Raw genomic sequence first — 25,649 nt, 5'->3', positions numbered from 1 at the left:
TAGCATGACTTGATAATTTAATCTTAGGGTCTATTGTTGCATATCAGATCCATTGCTGTCCCAAATTTTCTTTATGTGGCCCATGACTATGTTTTCAATCTCTAATAAATTTTTGTTTGTTTTTTTTGTTTCTTATGTCATTGAATTATTTCTTTGCATTTGCTTAAATAAAGTTCATTGAGCTTCCTTAAAACAAGTCCTTGCTCAGGAGTAAGTAACCATTGCAAAGCGAATTGCATGTTTTTTGTATGTGTGCATTTTATTTCATTTTATTTCATTTTGTTTGATATATGTTTTTAAGGGAGTTATGGGAGCAGAAAGAATGTGATCAAAATTATTGTATAAAAAGCCAATAAAAATAAAACCACAGGTAATACCATAGCTAATGATGACAGTGAGAATGATTTTCCCCTAAGACAATGAATAAGACATGGAAATTTGATATCATCATTAGATAACATTGACAAGAAATTCTGACCAGTGCAATGTGATAAGAATAAAATTATAAAAGATATCCAGACAAAAATAACTTCCTTTTTGTTCCCCGATTCCATGACACTAAACAGAAAAACTACTGGACCATATATGAGTTCATCTAAGATGCAAAATATAAGATCCATAATTTAAGTTTGATTGTCTTTATGTGAACGATCATATATAGTAAATTAAAGTATAAAAATACATTAAACAATAAGATAAAATGTTAAGTACATTTTAGCATTGTAACAAGGTTTATTAGACTTCCCATATGAATCTAAAACATTGTTGAGAGAAAGTAAATATCTAAATAAGTCAAGAATTATGCATTGTTCATAACATCAGAAAGCAGGAAATAAAGATGTCATTCTTCCCCAAACAGATCTGTAGATTCAATGCATTTCCAAGAAAATTCTCAGATACATTTTTATAGAATGTGGCAAGCTGATGATTGCAAAATTCCTATAAAAGTGAGAAGAATCTGTTGTAGGTAAACATTATCAAAAGAAAAACAAATTCAGGGTCAGCTAGCAGTACTTTGTTTCAAAATATATTATAAAGCTACCATAATAAAGAGAGTATGGTATTGGCATAAAGATGTACAATGAATTTATATAAGGTTGAAATTCATGGGATAAACACACTTGTGGGCAATTGACTTTTAACAAACTTTCAAGAAAAAGTTTGTGGGAGCAACATTATTTTTAACAAACGTTGGTGGCATAAATGCAAGTAAGTGAACTTTTGAGTTGTATGTTGCATTGCAAATATAAAACTTAAGTGAAAATGTATCAGAGATAAATGAAAAATATTAACTTATGTTTATTTATTTAAAGTTTTTTATACAATATATTTGATCATGTTATTACCCCTCCTTCAACTCCTCTCAGATCTTCCCCAACTGCATTTTTGTTTTACATCAATCTCTATCTCTCTCATAAACAAAAAACAAAATATTCTGAACCAAAGCAAATAAAAATAAATAAATAAATAAATAAATAAATAAATAATCCAGTTTTTTTTTTTTACACGTTTATTTGGCTTGAAATAGTGCAGAGTTTTTACAGCTGTCACAGTGTCTGTAAGTTCTTATGTGTATCAGCACTGTTGAATTTAGAAAATGTTATTTCCTTGGAGTAATCCACAGCTCGTGACTCTTACAATCTTTCCACTTCCCCATCTACAGAGGTACTTGAGCCTTGAGGAGAGGGGTTTAATAAGGACATTTAATTTAGGTGTGAGTGCTCCAAAGTCTCTCACTCTATGCACATTGTCCAGTTGTGGGTCTCTGTGTTAATTACCATCTACTACAAGAAGAGGATTCTGTAGTGACAGTTTAGTGAGGCACTGATCTATGGATACAGTAATATGGAACCAGGGGTTATTTTATTGTTGTGTTCTTCTAGAAGAAGAATATTACTTTTTATTGTAGGTCCATGACCTTTCTAGTCTCAGGTTGTTGGTCACCTTAGCAGTGTCAGACATGGATTAAATAGGTTTTAAATCCAGTTTAAAAAGTGGTTGATGATTCCCATAACATTGGTGGCACCATTGCACCAGTGTGTCTTGCTATTGTAGTTCAGAGATTTTAGCTGGGTGGCGTTGATGATTACTTTCCTCCTCCTATAGTGAGCAGAGTACCCTCCAGCACCATGAGTGATAGTTGGAATGAAGCCTGGATCCAGTTAGGCCCCAGCTCAAATTCTCCATGTTTGATGACATAAGTAGATGTTGACTTCAGCAATTGGACCATACCATCAGGCTGTAGAAAGCAACCAACAGCACTGGAAACAGCCTGTGATATTTGGGGCATTCTGTGATAACCTTTGGCCAATGACTCAACAAAATGCAACCATCTCCTGGCACTAGAGGTTTTACTTGGTGGCATAAGATGTCTAGTTGGGGCATTGTCTCCCCCCATTATATGGTGACTCCATCTAATTCATCTCATATATGTATGTATGTATGTATGTATGTATGTATGTATTGTAGGAAGCTTTCATAGTAGTATCTTTTCATATGATTTTTCAAAAGGATTTTTGAATTAGTTATCCCTTTCCATAGTCCTGTCTTTACCTTGCTCTCCCATCCTCCCCCTCATTTAATCTTCTGAGTCTAGATTCCTCATTATCACTCAAAAACACTATATTCTATTTCTCCTGCCTTGGTATATTCCCTTCTCCCCCTGGTCCCTTATTAGGTACCTAACATCTATGGTTACTCAGATTATAGCACACACATTGAAAAGCTTAAAAGCTAACACTCACATATAAGAGAAAATAGGTAATATTTGTCTTTGGGGATCTGTGTTCCCTCATTCATTATGATTGTTTCTAGATTCATCCCTTTACCTGCAAATTTCATAATTTCATTTTTCTAACCATCTGAATAATATCTCATTATACAAATGTAGCATATTTTCATTATAATTCTACACTGTTTCTAGTTCAAGCCATTAAGAAAATAGCAATTAATGTGGATTAGCAAGTATCTCTGTAATAAGCTCTAGAATCCTTCAGGTATGTGCCCAAGAGTGGTATAACTGGATCTTGTGGTAAATCAATTTCAGATTTTGGGGGAACCTGCATGATGATTTCCATAGTGGCCATAGCTGTTTACACCTCCACCAGCAAGGAATAAGTGTCCTCTTTCTTCACACCCTTGCTAGTCCCTGATGTTATTTGTTTTTACTAATCTTAGCCATTCTGACTGGAGTAAGATAAAATCTCAAGGTAGTTCCACTTGGCAGTTTCCCTGACAACTAAGGATGTTAAACATTCCTTTAAGTGGTTTCCAGTAATCTTTTAATCTTTTCAGAAATCTCTATTTAGTTCTATACCCCATTTTAATTGGGTTATTTGATTTCTTGATGCTCAGATTTTTGTTTTTGTTTGTTTGTTTTGTTGTTTTTTATATTCTAAATACTAGCCCACTGGAAGGTATGTAATTGGTGAAGACTATTTTCCTATTCTGTAGGCTGCTGCTTTGTTTGAATGGTGGTATTTTTGCTCTAGAGAGCTTTCTAGCTACATGAGGTCCCATTTATTAAGTGTTGTTCTTAATGCCTGTTCAGCGAGTTCTTTCCTATACCATTGAGTCCTGTTCAGGGAGTCCTTTCCTATACCATTGAGTTCAAATCATTCCTTACTTTCTCTCCTATCAGATTCAAGGTATGTTTATTATTGTTGAGGTGCTTGATCCATTTGGAGTTAGTTTTATGTAGGATGATAGATATGGATTTCCTTTCATTTTTCTACATGCAGCTATATAGTGTGATCAGCACCATTTGTTGAAAATGCTGTCTTTTTCCCAATATGTATATTGTATTGAAATGGGAGTCAAGGCCAGGCTGGTGAAACCCGCAGAAACAGCTGACCTAAACAAGGGGGAACTCTTGATTCCCAGAATGATAGCTGGGAAACCAGCATGGGACTGATCCAGACCCCATGAACGTGGGTGTCAGTGAGGAGACCTCGGAAATCTATGGGACCTTTTGTAGTAGATCAGTACTTAGCCCCAGAATAGGAACAGACTTTGGGAGCCCATTCCACATAGAGGGATACTCCCTGAGCCTAGACACAAGGGGTGGGTAGGCCTAGGCCCTATCCCAAAGGATATGACAGACACGGAAGACCCCCTATGGAAGGCCTCACCCTCCCTGGGGAGCAGAAGGGTATGGGTTTTAGTTGTGGCAGGGGGCGGGGCGGGGGGGGCAAGGAAGGAGAGGAGGCAGAGGGAACTGGGATTGACATGTAAAATAATCTTGTTTATAACTTAAATAAAAAATGGAGAGAAAGAAAAAAAGAAATGGGCGCTTCAGACTGTTAAGTTTGAAATCCCGAGCCCAAATCAGCACCAGGAGACCAACTCTGATGCAAAAACAAAGAGTATTTGTGAGTTAACTCAGGTCCCTCGGTCTGTAGGAAGCAGCAGCAGCAACAGGAGCAGAACATGAGAGAAAGACCCAGGGCAGCAAGGGAAGGGGGTTTATATAGTAGCCAGGCAGAAGGGCGAGGCTTGGGGAAACTCCAAACCTGCCTAGCTACAGTCTTGTGATTGGCTCAAGTCCTCCAAAACTGCATATTTACAGCCTTGGGATTGGCCCAAGCCTTCCAAAACTTCATAGTTACCAGCCTTGGGATTGACTCAAACCATGCTGGGGTGGGGGATTGCAACATTGTTGTCTCAGCACAAGGGCACCTAGAGTCATTTACTCATTTCTGATTGACCTCTCTCTGTGGGGTGAGGTGTTGCTCATTTCTGACTGGCCCCTCCATGATCTAAAGTCAGGGAGAGGTCAGGGGCAAGTCATGCCTTGCTAACTGGAAGAGGCTGCCTCCTGCTAAAGTCAGGGGAACACGGACACCTCTCAACCAGGGACTACTACTTCCCTAGACTTAAAATCCATGGGGAGTTGTGCCCCCAGACTAGTGGGTACTACTTCCTTAAGCTGAGGTCAGGAAAATGCTGTGTCTCTAGACTAGAAGTTACTACTCCCCTATTTTCCTGGGCTGGAAAGTTCACACCCCTAGACTGGAGGTTACTACTTTACTGCTCTGGGATTGGTCAGTTTTCTCTGCTCAGGGATTGGCTGGTTTTGTGTCAAGGGCAGAGATGACTCTGGTTTCAGGGCCAAACTATGTTTCTTTTCAGCTTTTAGGCTCCAATTTTAGGGCCTGGGCAAATTTCCTTTACAGGTTCTGATTCTAGGGGCAAAGTGTGTTCTTTTGGCATGGTTTTCAGAGTTGGGGTGTTTTCCCCTAGCGCTAGACATAGGGATAAAGTGTCTCTTTTTCTGGCTCAGGTCCCAAGTGCAGGGTGTGTTTCTTTCACCGTGTTGGAGCCTGGAGCCAAACCATTCAGGGTCTGTGTAGGGGCTGTGAATCAGGGATTTTCTGGGCCATGGATCTCTCAAGATCAGAATGGAGAAGGGGAAGGAAGACACAGGTAGCCTACCTGGATCCCAGTAAATTGTGGTAGCTGTAGGGTACCTGGTAAAGAGCTGTTCTGAAGTTTAAAAGAAAGTCACAAAGGCATGTACATTGTCTAGAAGGTGTGGCTGAAGGGCTATGGGACCCTGGGTCCAAACCACCGGGCTGAGTCCCAAGAGGATAAAAGTGGGCTAGGAGGGGTGCTCTTAACTATAAGTTTTAAGTAGAAGTTCTTTAGAATAATTTGATAAATCTCTTGAGAATCTTAATCACGAATGTGTGTTATTCTTTTCCAAATCCCTTCCCTTATCTTTTGATTTTCATGTGAGTTTTGTCAAATATTGGACTATCATGGTATGTTCCACTGATTTGGTATGTTGTTGCAACTTTATGTTGCTAAGATAAATCCCCCTTCTCATGGTATATAGTCATTCTCATGGGATAATAGTTTTTTCCTGATGTTTTGATGAAGATGTTGTGTGACAAAACTTTTTCTGGGGAGATGCAACACACATATTTACTCACCCAAATAGGGAACCCAAGACATACCAAAATATGGATGCCACCAAAGTCCGGTTTGGTGAACCAATGGGTTTTATTGAGTGAGGTGTTGCTTACAGAAGCAAAAAAGGCCTCTGCAGCTGCATCATCAAAGCCCAACACAGTATGGGTTCAAAAAGCTGGGAACTTTGATCACACCCTATAGACTACACGCAGATCAAGCGGCTGGAGAGTGTCCTTTCAAGTGGTTCAGTCAATTTAAATCTGTTGTAGGCATCTCAGCTGGTTTCTGCTTCTTTCAGGAAGCTGGTCTCCTCTAGTTTTCTTTGTGTCTTAGTTTGTCTGAGTCTTCTTAGCAGCTCCATTCCGCTAAGATTCTTGGCTCTGCTTACTCTGGCACTGAGGAGACTAGTGTATCTGGTCAGTTTCAGGGACTTGCTTGAGCTATTTTGAATTGTTTAACTTATTTTTAAAGAGGTTCCCTACAGGATGGAATGTTTTAATCAGGGCAAACTGTTACATCACATGTTTACACCCATATTTATAGTTTATAGTTTCCTTGTTATGTGTCTGATTCTTGTATCAAGGTAACATTGAATCTATAAAATGAGTTGAAATGTGTTCCTATCCCTTGATTTTTGAAAAATTTGTGAAGAATTAGTATTCATTTTTTAAATACATGATAGGATTCACTCGCTAGTGAAGATAACCAAGTTTAGAGTATTCTTTGGACACATTTAAAACTATAAACCTAAAACAAATTCTTACATTTACACTGTATGTGGAGGGAGGGTTGCATATGGATGTATGCTATCTCAAGCACCTGGAAGTGAGAGGACAGCTTGTTGTTGGTTCCAGGTCATCTGAACAAAAAATAAACAGAGAAACATTGGAACTTAATGACATCATAAACCAAATGGACCTAACATATATACAGAATATTCCACCCAAACACTAAAGAATAAATATTATTCTCCAAAACTGATCACATATTAGGACACAAGGCAAGTCTCAACACATGTAGGAAAATGAAAATAACATTCTGTAAAGTATCAGAACATAAGAGAGACCAATGTTGATGATGGTGGACATCGAAGAGGATATATCTATGTTATCTTCCTGAGGATTCGGTAAGAAATTACCATAAATGTAATACAATTCTGAAATGGAGCTCACCCTGTTAGCAACTGTTCCTTTCTCTGTGCTTCCAGGTTGCATGCATACCTTAGCTAACAGCTTCTTCAATCCCATCTCCAAATGCAGCACTGATCAATCAAGTAATTCTCATGTTACACCATTGTCCCGAATTATTTTCTACCCATCTCTCACACATTTAAAGATCCTTTAAATCACATTACTCAGATTACATTTATAGGTCAGGGTAATTGTCCCCATTTCATAAATTGTTGGTATTTCTCTTTAGTATTTGCTCTGTTGCTAAGCCAAGCCTTCATAATACACCCTTTTCAACTCCCTGTTACTGTTCTTATATCATTTCTCTGGTACTAACTTGGTTTACTACGATTATCCTTTCCATTCTGAAGATAGTTGTATAGAATTACTCCCAGTTCCTCAAGATGAGAACAAAGTTCTTTGGTTTGGACACTAAATACCTATAGTTAGAGTCTCACAAGTTAAGGGTTCAGTTCCACAAAACTATTCCCATTTCAAATGATATATATATCATTTGAACACACACATATATATATATCGTGTGTGTGTGTGTGTGTGTGTGTGTGTGTGTGTGTGTGTGTGTGTGTAAAACCTACTCACTCACACTTCTTCCTAGTCAGCTACAAATTCAAGGGATCCCATAATCTTTTTGAGGTATAATGCTTCATTATATGCTATGCTGATGCTTACCACTTTATTAGGAACTACACAAATGAACAACCACCTGAAGACATACATAAAGTAAGGTCTTGAGGATGGGAATGATACAAAACCTCTAACACTATCTTTGTGGAATCCAGGCATGTCACCTTTCCAGTATAATATATAATATATCCAGTATGAAGTTTTATTGCATAGGCATAGTTAGTTAAATCATTGGCTATACAATTATATTCAGTCTATAGCCTCCCCAACTTCCATGAAAGGTTTCCTTTTAGCTCTAATCTTCTAATTATGTTGCCAGGTTTTTTGGCAACCACCCTGTATCCTACAGTCTTTGACTCTTTAATTAGCATAGCAAAGACAGTCCCATAACTCAGGGAATTTCAAGCCCAAATGCATTATTTATTATTCCATACTTTCTATGTTAGCAACACCGGAATATTTCATTTTCTCTGATGGCCTTTAAAATAGCACCACATAAGAAACTGAATCACTTTCCAGACGTGGTATAGTCACTTAGAGGAAATACTTGTCTACAATTATTCTTTGAATTTCCTTACACTATATTGAGTCTTCAAAAATATTTAGAGAAAAATGAGAGAGGGGAAGAAGAGGAGTGGGGAGGAAGATGAGGACAAGGGGGGAGAAAGAGGATAAGAACGCCAGAAGAACGGAGGAAATTCTCAATGTAGTACAGAAAACTGATACATGAACCAATCACTTTAATATGGTCTGAGATAGCATGGAACCTTCATAGAGAAAGGACTATGTCTAGAAGGATGAGTGTGAAGCAAATAAAGAAAATTAAGAAGTTGGTACAGGCAGAGGTCTCATCTCAAACAGTAACATGGTTGAATATACCAGCAAGCCTTCTGGTGTCAACCACTTAATTTGTTGTTGTTGTTGTTTTTGTTTTTTCGAGACAGGGTTTCTCTGTATTGTTTTGGAGCCTCTCCTGGAACTTGCTCTGTAGACCAGGCTTGTCTCGAACTCACAAAGATCTACCTGCCCCTTCCTCCCGAGTGCTGGGATTAAAGGTGTTGGCCACCAATGCCTGGCTAACCATTTACTTTCTTGCTATCCTCTCTTTCCAGTCCTTGTCCTGTGGCTTGGATTTCCTTGCCATACAGTTGTATCTGAAAGGGACTGCTTCATCATCTTCCAGAGAATTCCCTAACTTCAAGCCTTCTTGACCTCTGTCTTAACTTCTTACAGTGCAAGGCATAGAAGTAAGCAAAGTATTCCTGGGGTATTTGTATATAATTCTCCTGCTCGGATATTCAATAACTTCTCACAGAAAGTCCAAATCTGTTGTGTGTCAAATACCTCTTTTAAAAGCCCCTACTTACTGAATTTCCCTCAGTACTTTTTACTGTCTGCCTTGAATTCCTTCTTCCAGGCAAGTAATGTTGCTTCCTGAGTTATTAAATGTGATTTGTTCACCCCTGTCTCCACAAGGTTCCACATGCTGAGGGTCTCTTCCATTTCTCCTTCTCTATGAACACATCTCTGATGATAAATTAAAGCCATGGCATAAATATAGCCCATGGTAGTAAGCAAAATCAAGAAGCCTCTGAAGCCTAGACTAGGTGTAACTATCTCGTGTGGACAAGGGTATCACAAATTGGGAACTTTGGGGTAGCTCTGATGCCAAGGTCCCTTGAGACCTCATGAAAACAAGAAACTCATGCAGTATGGAACTCATGTGTCAAAGTCCAAAGTCTTAAGGCTGTCCCAAAGAAATATTGGGTCATAAAGTTTGACTTAAGTGGTTCCATTGGAGCCACTGTATTCTTTTATAAATCTTTCTGCTTTTCAATTTCATAGCTCAAAATCTAGTAATCACTGTCATTTCCCTTTATCCATAATTGAAGAAAGCAGAGTCCAGTGATCACACATTACAGTATGAGGCTCTGAATCTAGTATATTTCATGGGAAGATGCCACAGAATTATATGGAATCTATGTTATTTAATGGCTACATTATCTTAGGCACCTCTATTCCCTTATGTATACAGTGGAGACACTGAAAATTATCTGAATCAGATAGCATCACAATTACCTGTTAGTCTTCTAGAAATCAGTCGTGCCAAGCAATTAACTTGCACTGGGCCCTTCAGTACCTTCAGTGAAGAAAGCAATGTGCATCCTAGGACACTCCATTTGTTTTGCAATTAAAATGTATATTAGCAGATGAGGGTGTCACTCAGAGGTAGAGAACTTGAGTAGCTTGCACAAAGCCCTTGGATGGATCCCCAATGCAAAAAAGGAAACTAAAATATGATTTAAGTAGCTTTTAAAACTAAAAATATCTTTCATAAAGAACTGTTTTTGTCTAACAGATTTTTCTCAGATGTCTAGAAGGTAGTCTACCATGGCTTTGTAAGCCTGATTCATTTCTTCTGAAGTCAATGTTAATTTAATTCTAAATGTTTTATTTCTAAAGAAAGTAATATTTATATATTGAATATTTATTATGTGTAGGCATTCTAAAACATGTTTTATACATGTTACTTAAATTAATCCTTCTCATAATCCTAATTAGTAATAATAATAATGTTATTAATAGCTATAATTAATTTGTATGTATTATAAGCCAGACACTTTTATAAGCACTTTATTTATATTAACTAAGTCATAAAATTTCTCTAAGCAGTAGAGCCAGCCCTGTTTCCCCAGGTTTTACATCTATGGATTCAACCAACTGTGTGCTGAGATGATTTGGATGAATCATTTGCATCTGTACTGAATATGTCCATCTTTCTTGTCATCATTCCCTAAACAATACAACATAACAATAACATTTGCATTGCATTAAGCATTAATTACTTTTTTAGAAATAACTGTTAGAATTTTCATTTTTGAAATTAAAATATCATTACATCACTTTCCTCATTCCTTTCCTCCCACCAGAAAAAAAGATGTAAGAAGTTCTATGCAAGTGCTAAAGTATATAGGAACACACGTACAGGTTCCATACAAACACTCTACTATTTTAAATAAGGGACTTGCACAGCTGTAGATTGGGAACAAAGCTCACTAAAGATACTGAAGGGTAAGTGCACTATTGTTGGCTCACTTTATAGATGAGAAAACTGCAGCACTGAATGGTTAAGTAATTTGCTCCAGAACACACAGTTGATAAATTGTCTGACTCCAGTAGACATTTTTTAGCCATTAAACTATAATACATTCCTTACAATGACAGTTCTAATCTACAAGAGTCTCTGAGAAAATAATACAACTACTAATGTTCTCTTACTTACAGCGATTCATCTTACATACAGTGTCCATCTATTCATTTCCACCTTCCTATCTTTTTGAGTGTTCAGTTGATTGAGATAAGACAAATTGCTTCATACCTTTAGGTCTCTATTTCTTCTCATAACAGGAATTATATCCACCTAACAGAATTATTAAAATTTTCACCCCAAACCTATACCAACCCAAGCCGCTACTTAGCCGACTGTCAATAAAACCAAATGTTGGTCTTCAAGTCCTCTTTATGTCAACCAACTACAATTCCCCCAACAGTGTTGCTGCTCTGGATCACCACTCCCTCTAGACTGGTCCCTGCCTCTTTGTTTTGGCTATGCATTTTCTTTTTGTTTTGTCTTGTCATCCCAGAGCTCTCTAAGATTTGTTCATTTGTGCTCTTCTCATCCGGATCTTCAGTACTTCCTAGGAAAAGGTTTGCATTTACCCTCTGAATCTGTCTATGTGTAGACTCCACCTATCACTGAAAAGTCAAATCCTAGACCTACATCTGAGTAATCCAGCTCTAGACTACTAGATCGTTACTAGAACAGGTTATACAACAACATGCATGCTGTTCATTACTGAATTCACCTCAGGAGTCTCTCATATCAATTATGCACCCTAAATTCAACCATTGCAATGCTCAGAACTTTTCTGTAGTATTAAGTACCATTCCAAGCCCTGGGGAGATAATTTAGATGGGAGACTCCACCCATCTTTGTTACCAAATAAAAGTCACCACTGATGTATGTTTACTTTATACCTGGTACAGTGCTAAGTAGTTTACATATAACCTCACTGAAGCTAGCCAACATTAATTTATTAATTTTATTCTCTATCTGTGCCAACTGAGGTACACAAAGGTAGAGTAACTCACCCAGGAGCACACAACTGGCATGGCAGATTTGGGATCAGATTTCCATCTGTGTGCTTTTAAATCATTGAACATTTTATCACTAAACACTACTGCCTCCAGATTACATCATATCAACTCCACTAAGTGTTCAAAGATCTTGCTGTGACTATTAATAGTCCAAGAACTATTGGCAGTGTTGTGTTCTCTTTCCTATTAACCCTAACCACGAAGTGATTAAATGGTTTTATCTGCTCTTGGCTAAGTCCAGCCTGCATATATCCCTCTCTGGCACCATGTCATCTGTGTGCTGGAGGAGAGGCAGTGGCAGAAGCTGGTGGGTTATCATGGTATTCGTGGAAAGCAGTCTCCTAACTCAAGAAAGGCACTAAACATAAACACGCCACAAATTCTTACTGAGAAGACTAGAGAATTTTCAATACCATGCCATTATACTGAGCCAATTCACCCATACACTACATGGCAGGTAACCAAAGTTAAAAATTCCCCAACCTCAAGACCTCATTTGACACAGCTGCCCTAAAACTTGAATTTTATTCCTGACCTTTCTATTAACTGACATTAAGAATATTTATTTGTTAAAAATATTTTTATTTATGAAAATATCTGTTTATCTGTATGTGTGTGTGAATGTAGGCATAGGTGTACCTCAGCACACCTGTGGAGGTCAGAGGGCAACTGTTGGTTCTCTCCAGCCATCTTGTAGGATCTTAGGATAATCAGGTCACCAGACTTGGGAATAAGCACGTAGGTCTGTTGAGCCATCATGGGTCTGCAGTTTATTTTCTTTTTCTCTGTGACCTCCATATCCAGCTGTTGACCTTCGTAGAACTGTCAAGCTGTTTCTTGCTCATGGCATTGCAGTTACCTCTCAGACTTGCCACATTCAGCTTTTGTCCCTCTCAGCACTAAGAACAAGCATCCCTTGCTTTTCCTGAGTGATTAAAGATTCTTCCCCTAAAAACTCTACTCTGAAAGCAGTTGGCTGATCTCAGCACCAATTCAGCCCTCAGGGTAGGAGAGTAAGAAGCAGAAAGAGACTTTGAGAAAGATACACAGCTCATGTACCATGTTTGTATAAATTCTCCTTCCTAGTTTACTTTTGCCTGTGTCCAGGGGTTATTGATTCCAGGAACCTCCTTGGACATTACAATCAAGGGATGCTCAAGCCCTTCATAAAACATGTTATAATATCTTCTAATGACTATGCTTCTAAAAGTTTTTTAGTGCCTAAAATTACTTGTAACAGCAAATATAATGTCAATGTTATATAAATAGCTGCTATACTATATTGTTTCAGGAAATATGACAAGAAAATCATTTATCCCTGCTCAATGAAGATACAGTCATCATAAATCTAATTATACTTCATGAACATCCAGTATGAGTTGAATTAAGCAAGTGCGACAGAGAGATTAAGGATCTGTGAAATGCTGAGAGATTCGGTGTACCGAATTTAGATAGAGTTGGTATAGTGTCCAGCACTCAAAAAGTTCTAGTTTGGCTGGTTTAGAATGTTAACAGATTGCTTTTTATTATTTTTGGTTTGATGTTGGTTAATTCCATGGACCTAGAACCCACCTGCTCTGGTTTACATAGGAAATGACCGAGAGAGAGAGAGGGGGAGGGAGGGAGAGAGAGAGAGAGAGAGAGAGAGAGAGAGAGAGAGAGAGAGAGAGAGAGAGAGAGAGAGAGAGTTTACTTCTGAGGATTGAACCCAGGGCCTCACGCATGGCATGTATACACTCTTATGCACTCTGCTAGCTGAGATATGTTCTTCAGGATCAGGCTCTATATCAGTGGTTTCAACCTTCCTAAAGATGTAACCCTTTAATACAGTTCCTCATGTTGTGGCATTCTCCAACCATAAAGTTATTTTCATTACTACTTATAACTGTAGTTTTGCTACTTTATGAATTGTAATGTAAATATCTAATATACAGCATATCTGATATGTCACCTCCAAAGGGCTAACAACTCACAGGTTGAGAACTTCTGCTCTAAAGACTTGTGGGTTGTTTTTGTTTGTTTGCATCTCTGTGGTGTTGGTATAGGCAGTGGGAGTGGGCTATGGGTTCTGTAGTAGGTGAGACCAAGCTGGAAGAAGCAGATCAATAAACACAGGCCTTTGTGGGTTTATAACTTGGCCTCTGGTTATAGTATTATTTTCTGTCTCCTGTCTGCTATGATGTGAATATCTTCCTCCACGTGCTTGTGCTACCATTAACTAAGCATTTCTACTATGTCTTAACTATTGGGACCAATTGAAACCCTCTAATACTTTAAGCAGAAGGAAGGTTATCCTATCTTGTTTCTGTTGGCTTTTATGGTCACAGTAGTGCAACAATAACTAACACACCAGTCATATAAACTTCCAACTACATACTGAACCCTAGTTTCCTTCATTATTTACAAACTTTCTGTAGCCCACCTATCCATCCTACAAAAGAAGTGTGGAACAGATACCTCAGGATATATACATTTATACCATATTCTTTAAACTATAAATTACAAGTATACTTATTCTAAAAATGTGATATTGGCAACAGTAATGTAATATTTGAATTTATGACTGCCCTGGAAATCTTTGCAATACCATCATCATGCTTGCATAGTTTAGTGAAAGAATGCCTTACATGCCTATATACTCAAAAAGATGTATGATAGCCTGATATATTTGTAACATCCTACTATACACTGCCTTTTCCTTATACTCTGGATACAATCTATGCTTTCAGTTCTTCATATTTGCCCTACTTGTTCACACTACAAAATGAAAGCTACAATAGTTCCCCTGTATTTCAGCGATGCATGTTTCCAGACTTTTGTGAGGTACCTGAGAACATGTAGTAGGAGACCCTTCAAATGCTTTGGTTTCACCTGTACAAAACTGAATTTGATGCCTTCCAAATATCTCTACTATGTGCCAGACATGCACTATGAATGTAACTTTTGCATGGGGGAGGCAACAGCAAAACTAACATTAATTTCTTTTTCCATATTTACATCTTCAGAACGGAAAATTCATTCTTACCTCAGAAGAAACGTCAACGTACAATTCTTTCTTCCTTTGTTAAGGCAAGAGTCTTTTATAAGTTCACTTACAGGAAAAGTGCTACACTCTGCTTGTCCTTGATGTATCCAAATTGTCAACCAAACTGTTCTTGTACTTTAAGGCTATTGTTAGATAAAGGTTACGTTAAGTGAGGGTTATTTGAATAAATTACTGAAATACTAAGAAAGTTGGTCTGATGCCTGAGATGATTCTTAAGTGACTAATGGGTAAGTAGCATAAACATACCTGACAATGAGATGATTCACATCCCAGGCAGGGCAGCGAGAAATGCTGCAATGTTTCCTTGCACACATACTCAGAATGGTGCACACATTAAAATTTCCAGAATTTTCCAATCAGTATTTTTAGACAGCAGTTGATCATTGTGGTTGATTTATTAAATAAACCTTGCCTGAGGATTCAGAGAGCGAAGTCAGCCACAAGCTATAGAGTTCGGGAAATAGTGACACACACCTTTAATCCCATGACTTAGTTCAAGGCCACACTGTGCTCTAAGAAATATATCCAGTCCTAAAAGAAACAGCTCACACAAAGATGATCCCAACACTTGGGATCATATACCTTTAATCCCAGGACTCATGAGAGGTATTTAATACAGAAACAGGGTCTCGGAGCTACTATTCATTCTCCAGCCACATTGAGGATAGGAAGATATTCAGTCTCAGGATTCTCCAGCCACAATGAGGAGAGCATAGCAGTCTAGGATTACAGTCTGAGGTTTGATGGAGCCAGGATTGCCTTTCAGTCTGAGGTGGAGGTGAGAGATAGTGGCCAGCTGCTTTGCTTTTCTGATCTTCAGCTTGAAGCTTGAACCCCAATACCTGTCATTGGGTCTTTTATTTTTCATAGTTGACAAATGTCAGAAAGCAAAAAAAAAACAAAAACAAAAAAACAAGCCTTTTTCTGTCCTTGAGAATTAATACTCTATCTTTCTCCAGATCTTACTCTAAACAATACTTCTTCAAATATGACTTTTTCATTAATAATAACATGATCTTACCTCATTGTAGCATTTTTTGAGATTATACTTTTGCCTACCTTTCTTCTGTTTTTACCATTAGTAAAACAAATCCCATGAAACTTTGTCTATGCTATATTATTCACTATTGTCTGTGCAATATCTAGCATGGTCTATTGTTGTGGAATATTAGTTGAAAATATGTTGCATTCATTTAAGCTGTGGAATATTTGTTTAATGATAAAAACATGTGTTGCATACTTTTATGTTACATTTATTTAACTCTGTAAAGCTGTATTACTTTGCCTGTCTAAAATACCTGATTGATCTAATAAAGAGCTGAACAGCCAGTAGCTAGGAAACAGAAATAGGCAGGGCTGACAGGCAAAGAGAATAAATAGGAGGAGGAGAAGAGGAAGGAGAAAGAAAAAGAGGAGAGGACGGCACCAGGGGCCAGCCACCCAACCACACAGCCTGCCACAGAATAAGAAGGAAAACAAGATATACAGAATAAAGAAAAGAAAAAAATCCAGCAGCAAAACATAATAGAAGAGAAATGGAATAATTTAAGTTAGAAAATCTGGCTATAAACAAGCCAAGCTAAGTGTGGGCATTCATAAGTAAGAATAAGTCTCCATGTATTTGTTTTGGAGCTGAGTGGTGGACCCCCTAAGAGCAAAGAGTTAAAAAATAAACCAACTATATTGTATACCAAGTTGTTTGGGTATGTGTGAATGGGTGGCTTAAACTGACCACCAACCAAGCATTTCAAAGATATTAAGCTAAATACAAGGAAACCCTGGAAAGAGGAGGGTCCTAGAAAGTATCTGGATTTGTTCCTTTTGAACGGCAAGTTGGTAACTAGGAGTTTAACAGATGAACAAATGGTGAGTTCTTCATAAGGGTGACACAGACTATATTCCTTTGTAGAGTAGAGTATTTACAGATAGTCGGGACACAGCCTAAGGTCATTTAGTTCCATCTCATCCTCTCTCAGTTTTCCTTTCCTTCTCTTTTTCCCTTTGTCTCTTCCTCTCTCCCTTTTTCCTTCTCTTCAAATTCCCTCTCTAGGAGTTAAGAAAGGAAGTGAGGGGAGCAGATTGAAGGAGCAAGAGGTTAGGAAGCAAAGTGCTAAAATGAGTGAAGAAGCAGAAGAAAAGCAGGAAATGATGAGCAATACCTGTAAGATGGGAACACCTTTGTATCTATTAAATAAAATTAAAATATAGCTGCATCATTGCAGGAATTTCATTTCCTTTTTGAAAAGAGATGAGGACCAGGAACCTAGAAGGGTGTTATTGACTAACAGCCCTATTTAGGTTGTACTCTTTCCTGTACCAAGTTTTCTGGAAAAGACAAAAGCATTAGGGGAAAATACCTTCATTTTATGTACAGATTTATTCGTATGTTTACAGGGAGGAATGCTGTAGGGGACTATAGGCTGGAGGCCAACAATGATGTCTCTTCCTGTATTGCTTCCCACTTTACTTTAAAGACGGTCTGTCACTGAACTGGACCTCACCATTCTGACTACATTAGCTGTTCAACAATCCTCCTGGATCTGTTTGTCTCCACACCCTCCCCACTCAACAAGTGATGAGGTTACTGACATGTTCCAGCACACCTGGCTTTTGCTTAGGTGCGAGAGAACACTTTACCCACTTGGCCATCTGCCTAGCCCATTTATGTAGCTTTAGCACACACATGCAGGTACATACTGCACTGTTCAATTCTGTCAACTTTGGAATCTCCAAGCCCTGTAGTTGTTATCTGTGTATCTATTGGCTGTGTGTCTACTGGCTCTTGCAGAACAAGAACCCAAGAGTCCAGGGAATGTGTCTTTTCCTCTGTTTATTGTTTGCTGGAAAATGTGATGAAATATGAATGAAGGGGGGAAACTGTCTTCTGATGGTGACAACCCAGGCAGCTCACCAGCCTGCTAAATTTGTTCAGATAGATATGAGTCAGCTATCAGCATACCTGTGCCTCTTGGAAGAAAAAGACCCAACTGAATAGATCCTCTGGATGTCCAAAGTATAGAGCACAGCAGAAAAAGTAACTTTTAGGAAATTGCTAAGCAAGTTTGGCAGCTTGGAGACTTGGGGAAACTCTGGGGTGGGTCCAAGGCAAACTTGCAAAATCCTGGCTGATTCCGAGGACCTTGGCTAGGAGAACATCTTAAAAGCAGGGCTGTCAAGTTGGACATTACCCTATTTATAATTACAAGATAGAAAAAAATGAGAAGTGGCGAAAAAAAATAGGAGCATAATTAAAAGTTGGCTAGCAACATCTTGGATACAGTGTCATTAACAGTAAAACTTGCTGCTATGCAAGCTTTTGAAAAAACTTATGTTTTACAGAGGACAATGAATGTGCAAAGGGAACCAGTGTATGACTTAGCATTTTATAAAATGAAAAAGATATTTGTATTTAAAGGGAAATGTGTCACAAAGACACACCAAACATGAGATGCTGCAGGATCTTAATTGTGAATGTGAGAAAATATTAATAGTATTAGCATTGTTGCAAGGCTATAAGGAGTTCTTAGAAATACAACTTACTTGGGGAATGGGCTTTTATACACAAGGATTAACCACCTCTTTCACTCTCACTATTTTTTTTTTGCCAATTTTTGAAAACTTTTTTCCTTTTTTTTCATTCATTTATTTATGATAAAGTCATGCACAATTATGATACAGAATACAGTATGTTCACAATGGCATGGCTAAATTAAACCAATTAACATGTTATATCACACATATTCATCATTTTTTGAGAACACTTAAAGTATACTATCTCACAACTTTTAAAATATAGTATATTTTTATCAACCATATTTATCATGCTCTCAGTAGACCTCAAGACTTCAGAGTCCATGCCTCTTGTCCAACTGCAGTTTATTTTTTCCTTTTTTAATTTAAATTAGAAACAAGTTTGTTTTACATGTCAATCCCAGTTCCTTCTCCCTTCCCTCCTCCCCTGCCTCCCACCAACACCTTATCTCACCCCCTTTCTGCTCCCCAGGGAGGGTGAGGCCTTCCATAGGGGATCTTCAAATTCTGTCATATCATTTGGGGCAGCACCTAGACCCTCCCCCAGGGTCTAGACTGGAGAGAGTATCCCTCTGTGTGGAGTGGGTTCCCAAAGTCCATTCGTATACTAGGGATAAATACTGATCCACTACCAGAGGCCCCATAGATTAACCAGACCTCCAAACTGACATCCTCGTTCAGAGCGTCTGGAACAGTTCTATGCTGGTTTCCCAGCTGTCAGTCTGGGGTCCATGAGCTCCCCCTTGTTCAGGTCAACTGTTTCTGTGGGTTTCACCAGCCTGGTCTTGACCCCTTTGCTCATCACTCCTCCCCCTCTGCAACTGGATTCCAGAGTTCAGCTCAGTGTTTAGCTGTGGGTGTCTGCTTCTACTTACATCAGCTACTGGATGAAAGCATATACATCAGTCATCAATCTCATTATCAGGGGAAGGCATTAAAGGTAGCCTCTCCACTATTGCTTAGATTGTTAGTTGGAATCATCCTTGTAGATCTCTGGACATTTCCCTAGTGCCAGATTTTTCTTTAAAACCTATAATGGTTCCCTTTATTATAGTCTCTCTTATCTTGTTCTCTTCTGTTCTTCACCCAACTCAACCTCCCTGCCCCATCATGTCCTCCTCACCCCTCTTCTTCTCCCCTTCTCTTTCTCCTAACTCCCTCTCCCATCACCCATGCTCCCAATTAGCTCAGGAGATCTTGTCCCTTTCCCCTTCTCCGGGGGACCATGATGTCACTCTTAGGGTCCTCTTTGTTTCCTAGCTTCTCTGGTGGTGTGGATTGTAGGCTGGTAATCCTTTGCTCTATGTCTAAATTCCATATATGAGTGAGTAATACCAACCACACACAGGACGGTTTCTTCTAGTTGCATCAATTTACCTGCAAATTTCAAGATTCCATTGTTTTTTTCTCCATTGTGTAAATGTACCACATTTTCTCCTTCCATTCTTCAGTTGAGGGGCATCTAGGTTGTTTCTAGGGTCTGGCTTTTACAAATAATGCTTCTATGAGCATGGATGGTTGAACAGATGTCCTTGTTGTATGAATGTGCATCTTTTGGAATTATGCCTAAGAGTGGAATTGCTCACCCTCACTATTCTTGCTTAAAGTAAATTGACCTTCTTTAGGTTAGTAATTAAAGTTAATGTAAAGTTCTCAAAAGTACAGAATTTTCATTTTGCTATTGTAGTCACAATGATAAAAAGTTATTCTGATAGTGAAACAGGAGGAATGTTCTATTCCTCTTCTCACTGTAGAAGTTCAAAAAGACAGTTCACCTCTCTGGGTCAATCAGCATTTAATGTGTGTTCCAAATAGGAAAATTTCTCCTTATGTTGCAGTGTTACTTGAGGATCTTACAAGTGTGTGTGTGTGTGTGTGTGTGTGTGTGTGTGTGTGTGTGTGTGTGTCCATATGGATGATAGGAAACCTGGCAATGTTCTTCAAAAATGTGACTTCATTCTCTCTTTCAACTCAGTAAGCATAACCACTGTTGTTCATTGCCTTACACAAAATGGAAGTTGCCAATGTTGACTTTAAAAACCACTATATTTTTCTGAAAAACTTCCATGTGGGCCTCCTACTCTTCACTCTCATGCATTAACTCCTACCACCCTTTTGTTATTGTTCCTAAGACTGCTTTGTCCAGGAGTGCCTACAAACTCTCCGACCTCTTACTTACTGCTCATGCCAGCTGTAAGTTTCAATAGCAGCTGTACTCTTGGGTTAAGGAGCCAATTAAGCCTAGACTAGCTTTGAGGCTCAGGGATATTCTTGGCATTTGAAACATCTATGGGAAAGGGTTTTCTCCCTATTGCTTCAATCTCTGGAACACAGAAATCAGAGGCCAGGACTCCTGTGACCCACATCCTCCTGCCAGTGCCCTTCAGGTAAAAAACAAAGGACATTATGAGGCCTCCTATGCTCCTATAATCTACAAAGAGATGCACCTGGCATGAAAATATCATCTCATCATTCCTCATGCCCAAGAGTCAGCATATACAATCAGGACAAAAGTCCCACTTCTTTCACTCTCAACTCACAACCATCCCTACCTTTTTCTTACTTACAAAAATCGGTGCTGTGGGAGAATTGAGTGCCAAGTGTGATTTTGGGCTCCATTTAACATCCCAAAGGACCTCTGAAGTCCTTTTGGAAGATATTGTATGCTTGTATTCTCTTAGTCTAAGATTATAGGGTCTGGAGAAAAATTGATGAAGACAGAAAAAATAAAAAAAAAAAACACTGCTGGGTTAGGTGATAGTCCTTCTGTTTTATTATCTCCCGTGTTGGGATGGTGGGATATTCAGAGATGGTAAAAAGGAATGTTATGGATATCAAAGAGAAGAAATTATAACAGGTCACCACAGCCATACAAATTGATCCTTCCAGTCCCAGAGTCCAAGCCAATGATAGCTGGCAGGGCCCCCTCTGCAGCTCTGGAAAAACACACAAAGTGTGCAGCTGCTTGTAATCCATCAATGAGCTGATCATTAACATCACTCATAAAAAATTTTGGAACTGATATGTACTCTGATTCTGTGAATATGATGTCTTTTGACCGACTCTTGGATCCTGAGAGGCACCAAAACTGGGATGGCAATAGGAATGGAGGCAAAGACACACTAAAAAGGACCTCTGTCATATTAGAAACCCAAGCATGGAAGAAGTTAAAAAGAAATAAGAAGTCCAGGGTGAATAAGGAGCAAGTAGGAATGGAAACAAGCCTGATTTTTTACAAGGGCCCCACATGAGAGCTTTGAATTCCACATATCTTGATTACTGTATTCCTACCACCTCTTCCCACTGACACTCAAACTTTATTCATCTTCTCTGTCCCTGTTCTCTCCCTATATTCATTGTCATGGCACCACAGCCACACATCTACAAATATGAAGGTTGTCACTTCCCTTCTTGCTTAAAATCTGCCATCTACCTTCTAGTGTCTGCCAAAGATGCTGCTTTGCAAGTTGGTCTCTTTTGTTGCCCAAACTCTTGCTGCCATGCCGATCTATGTAGTCACATCTTTCAGTTATCTGAGGTGATCTGAGAGGGCACAAAGATCCCCCTTTTCAAAGGTTCTCCTATGAGTTCAAGTAATACTTCAGAAGGACCAAGTGTCTTTGGCAAACTCCTGCCTGTCCTTTTACCACAGGGATCCTCTTTACCTTTATTGTCCTCTATCCATTATCCTGCTCAGGATCTTACTGCACCATCTGATTACATTGGTCAGGAAGTTGGTTTTCCTTTTGCTACACAGAGGATTCTTTCAGAGCTGTTAAATATACTTGGTAGTTTGGTGTGCCACTGTTCCTTTAGATCTTTGCATTTGCATGGGAGTTTACCCAAAGGAACCACCCTCAAAAGATAAAATACAGAACATGACTATAGCAAGAAAAATGTGGAGACAAGAAATTTGTCTATTCTGCTTCTGAAAAGGCAATTGTGGGGGGATGAGGACTATACTGTTGGGTCACCAGGGGCATTTGCCAAATCACAAAGGTTGCTCTGTTGCTTTTTAAAAATTGGATGGGGTAAAGGAACACCAGAGCTACTGAAAGTGATTTTAACTTTCTGCCCTATTGTTCAAACTTTCAAGAGCTCTTTCCTTTAGAAGAGCCACACAATGACTTTCTTGGGTCATGGTATTTGTTCAGATGAATAAAGTCTCTGGAGCTATATTAGCCAGAATGCCAACAATAAAAAAGATACTCTTTTGAACCCTGGGATACTCCCAAGAATCATGCATGACACATGATTGCTTCCAAGCTGCTACAGTCTGAATGGCTCACAGAATTTATTTGTTGGAACTTGTTACCAGCTCTAGTGGTAGAACAGGTAGGGAGTTTGGTGAAGTGATTCTGTTACTTGGCCTCACAAATGGATTAGTGCCTTGCAAAAGGTCTAGGAAAACTTACACTCAGTGTCCACTCTAACCAGTTCTACAGGTAACTTAAATGCATTCTAAAATTTGAGGAATGCTGTGTGTGGTACTATAGCTTGTAACTTTGTGTCTCTGCCAGAATTGATACAACTGCCAGAATCTCTGATGCAACAGTATTGGTCGAGGTGGCCTTTGGAAGGAGACTGGGTGAGGGGAAACTCTATTAATGGTAATAGGGGTCTTAAGAAAACTCAGTTAAAGAAGGATAGATGAACATCACCAATAGACATTGCATTCATGCATGATTTTAGTACAATGATTCCTATTAATATGTATTGGTATGCAAATAAGATTGGCTTTAATTTATATAAAATTAAAATTTAATGTGTATTAGTAAAACATATTTTAAAGGGCTTAGCAAAGAGAAGTCATTACTGTTTTACCACTCACTTTCTACAATGTAAGAGCACAGCATTCTTCCACTCCAGACGATGTAGTGATAAGGTGTATACTGGAAGTGGAGACAAAGCCTTTGCCAGATGCCAAAGTCGGTTATCATGTTAGCTTGGAAGGTCCTTCGTGTACGTGGGGTCTACGTCCGTGGATTCAACTAAATGTGAATCAAAACTACTTCAGCAAACCATGCCCAGAAGTAGATGGCCAAAACAAAATAAACTCAATGGCATATTGGAGGAGTGTGTGTGTGTGTGTGTGTGTGTGTGTGTGTGTGTGTGTGTGCGCGCGCGTGCGTGCGTGCGTGCATGTGTGTGATAATGCTTTGTTGGGACTTTTACTTTTTCTTTACAGGTCATTTGTATATGTATTATGCTTTCTGGTTTTGAGCTTCTGTGAGATTTCTAAATGTGTGAACCTGTGTATCTCTGCATCTATATGTGTTTCTTGAGATTTTTATTTATTCTGTTTGTTGTTTGTTTTGTCCAGATCTGATTGGGTTATTTTTATTTTATCTAATTCTATTCTATTGCTTTTTAAGGTGTCTGTTTAAGCCGAGCAGTGCTGGTGCACACCTTTAATCCCAGCACATGGGAAGCAGAGGCAGGCAGATCTCAGTGAGTTCGAGGCCAGCCTGGTCTGCAGAGCAAGTTCCAGGACAGCCAGGCCTGTTACACAGAGAAACCCTGTCTCGAAAAACCCAAAACAAAAGAAGTCTTTTTGTCATCTAATAAAAGAAAGAAAGAAAGAAAGAAAGAAGGAAAGAAAGAGAGAAAGAAAGAAAGAAAGAAAGAAAGAGTAGATTTGGGTGAGTGAGGAAGTGGGGGTGATATGGGAGGAGTTGAGAGAGGGGAAATTATAATCAGAATATTGTATTAAAAATTTATGTTCTTTACTTTCATTAGAATATCTATTAAAAGCTATGTATTGCTATGTTCAGCAATGTAATATATAGCTCAGAATTGAATCTTTTAAACATGTGTTCTCCTAAATTACATCTAAGAATGCATTGTATTTCTCACCCTAGAATGGGCATGGATTTTAGTTTCATTTTTTTTTGTTGCTGTGATAAAACCCAACAAGCAAAGTAACATACAGAAGGAAGAGTTTATCTGGGCTTTATGGTTCCAGAAAGATAAGAGTCCATTAAATAGAGACTCATGACAACAAGTGGCAGGCCTTGTGTCAAGAGTGAGAAGTTGAGACATCAACCTTCAACCCCAAACACAAAGCCAAGGAACTAGATGTGGTCAGGCTGTGAACTCACAACGCCCACCCCCAGTGTTGCACTTTCTCCAGCACGATCACACACCTCCCCAAACAGCACCACCAACTGAGGGCTAAGTGTTCAAACACCAGAATCTACAGGGGATATTTCTCATTCAAAGGGCCACAGGGCTGAAATCTTTATATTAGAAGGGAATATCATATTCTGTCACACTTACAAAGGCACAACTCTCCTTCCCTGTTCTTTAGTATGGTATGGAGTCCTTCATGACAGTCCTAACTGTGGACACAGCTTGCCCAAAAGAAATAGAAAGCAGTCATGAGGTCCATCTGTTCAGTAACTAGGACACTAAGGGTAAGCAAATCAAAGGAATTAAAAGTGGCTACACGTGTGCCTACCTAGGTCATTATTCATTTTAGTAACTCTGCTGCCTGTCTATAAAATAGTAATCTTTTTAATTGCCAGATTTTATATGGGATTTTATTCAACTTAATTAGAAAGAAGCCAATTTCCAGCTCGAGAACTAGATGGTGAATTTTTCCATTAAATGTCATATTATTCATTTCTAAATGGCACATGCATATTCTTGAACAAAACCACACTCCAATTATCCGAAAACTGAAGACTGGCATAGGAAGATCACATTGAGACAAGCTGATCCCTGGTAAGTGACTATCACTGGCACTGCTTAGCTCTCACCAACAGAATCATATTATGCCAAAGTTCAACTTACTTCAGTAAAATAAGAAAATGACCATCTCTTATGATATCGAAAGTGGAGTCTAGTGGCTGGAAAGATGGCTCAGTGGTTTAGAGAACTTGGTATTCTTCCAGAGGACACAGGTTCGACTCCCAGCACCTATATGATGATTCACAATCAACTCCAGTTCCACGGGACTTGACACCTGCTTCTAGCCTCTATGGACAGCAGGCACACAGATGATACAACGACATATACACAGGCAAAACCCATACAAATAAAATAATTTTTTTAAAAAGGAAAAATAATGAAATTGGTAATTTATATACAAAGTGAGATAAACTTCTCAAGGTCATTTTAATTCCAAAATCTGCTCTTTGTGAGCTATCAGAAATCAGAAATAAAAGGAACTCTTTGGTTCCTTC

This window comes from Cricetulus griseus, chromosome X, assembly GCF_003668045.3.
Source record: "Cricetulus griseus strain 17A/GY chromosome X, alternate assembly CriGri-PICRH-1.0, whole genome shotgun sequence".
Taxonomy (NCBI): Eukaryota; Metazoa; Chordata; class Mammalia; order Rodentia; family Cricetidae; genus Cricetulus; species Cricetulus griseus.
This window is presented reverse-complemented; position numbering follows the sequence as displayed.